This window comes from Cupressus sempervirens, chromosome 6 (genome assembly GCF_028749045.1).
Source record: "Cupressus sempervirens isolate cs-2001-9-10 chromosome 6, ASM2874904v1, whole genome shotgun sequence".
Classification (NCBI taxonomy): domain Eukaryota; kingdom Viridiplantae; phylum Streptophyta; class Pinopsida; order Cupressales; family Cupressaceae; genus Cupressus; species Cupressus sempervirens.
The window spans coordinates 155,023,797-155,026,018 of NC_143123.1; the positions used below are offsets into that span (position 1 = coordinate 155,023,797).

At 28.7% G+C, this 2,222-nt stretch overlaps 1 pseudogene; it reads right to left on the reverse strand.

Moving 5' to 3' along the window:
• Positions 1-1,037: 1,037 nt before the first annotated feature.
• LOC149551710 (C4-beta,C20-epoxidase-like) lies at positions 1,038-1,681 on the reverse strand (annotated as a pseudogene).
• Positions 1,682-2,222: the final 541 nt, after the last annotated feature.

Below are 2,222 nucleotides of genomic sequence, written 5' to 3' on the forward strand. Positions count from 1 at the left end.
AATAGGAAGCTCAAGTAACCCTTCATATTTGTTAACTTGGCTTACATCTTGCACATCATCTTAGTTTATCTTTCATTGCATTACATTCTCATTGTGATTCTTGGATAAGTTAGCATCCTTTCTTTAACTTTGAGTCTCTAATTCTATAGTGCACCTTGCAAGGGTTGCATAGCTTGGTTCATTTAAGAGCCACTACTATCATTTTTCACCTTTTCACATCATAGATAGAGATCTATAAGATGCCTCTTGAGATGCTCTCTTTCATGGATATTCTTGACGATAATCATTTTTAAAAATTGTGCTTCATTTTTGGCATATAGCTAGCATATTCTAATAATTATTTGGCCAAATGGACCACATTGAAAATAGCCCAACTACTTGCTTCATTTATTCCATTAACTAATGACTTTACTTCAAAGGTTATATAGTTTTGATGCTAGCCTCTTGTAGAGAAACCTATTTTGGATGGACAAGCATTTTTCTTTCACACCTTGTCAAAATTTAATTTGATTTACCTAAGCTCTACTCTTTTCTAGACACCATATAGAGCTCATTTCTCATTTGGATTCACTAAGAAAGACATGTTATAATAGTGCCTTCTTTTTACAATACACTACATTTTCACTTCTACTTCAAAGACAAATTCAACAAGCAAATCTTTGAAAAGAATCAAACACAACTCCATAAAACATGCTAGACAATCTAGAAGTGGAGTTCAAAATTATATGCTATTTTTTTTACTATCGCAATTCTCATTTATAATAATAACTATAAAAAGATACTTCACTAAGTAATTACTTGCACATTAATAAGCAAGAGTTTGTTCATTATTTCAATCCTCATTCCAAGAATACAAAATTAAAAGAAATTAAAAAAATATCATTACAATGTTTCAAAAACAAAAACTACATATATCACTGAATGACACTTACTACTAACTATTATATAAAGTAACAAACAAACAACCAAAAATAAATCTACATTCCTTTCATACTTGAAAATAATAAATATATTTCTCCTTTTTTTTTTGCAAAATTCTAAATATTAATATCACAAGGAGTTTCTTGAACATGAGCTTTCCTATAGTCTTTGAAAAGAAAAGGTTCATAACATCATGGATATTGGTCATCAACAAGCTCCTCTAGTACATGTAGCTCCTTTTCCTTGAGAAAATTCCAAAAGAAACTGATTGAGATTCGAGGCTTCTTCCCTGTATATGCTACACAGTTCTTAGCACTCCATAATCTATCATTGCTCCAAATCTTGAACAAAATAATTTAATCATTCATATTAAGAAATAAATAATTAAACCAACTTTAGAAAAATTTTGAAAGTACTCTACTGTTAGAGTATTAGTTATGATCACAATGAATGACGAAGCTAGAGGTTTTACATTGAACCATTCACCTTTTTTAGAGCATATTTCAAGACCTCCCACTTGGTCATTATGAAAAATTATCATCACACCAAAATCTGGGTGCTCCTTTAGAAGAGTATCATCAACATCACTTGATTTTTCACATTCTAAGAAATAATTGAGACAAAGCAAAGATTCACATTCTACAAAATCCATGTCAAAATGTTTGTTGACTCTAAGACCTTGAAGTATAACTCTCAATAGGGAATTTTTCAAATTGGCTAACTTGGAACTATATATTTCCAAGCTATCATTGCACAACATGGCCAAAAAATAAAAAATTATTATCTATTAATTTTTTAGCGAAATGGTATTTTAGTGCTATGAAGATCAATAGGTGTACTTTTATTTTATATGATGTCACTATTTTCCCCTCAAATTTATATTTGTAAAAAATATAAATGTATTCAATCATGTAATAATTAGTTTAAATAATAGAGGCAAGAGCATAGAACACAACGATAAAATTGTGAGCATCTTATCAAAGAGGTCTTGGGTTTGAATCTACCCATACTCAATAAAATAATAATTAATAATTTATCTTGGATTTGGCCTCTTACCGATCAAAAAAATAAAATTAGATAATAGATCTTAGATTCAGTATAAAAAGTTTACTGCAAATTGAATGGTTAAATAAACAAAAATTTAATACTTAAATAAATGGAGAAATGAAATAAATTCAACACATGGACTTTAGTTTTGATTTTAATGTAAAAAAAAATTATTTAGGTTTTAGAAAACCATTGACTCAAATTTCTTTCAATTTTAGTCTATGTCCTTGCCTCAAAAATATGACTATACAATG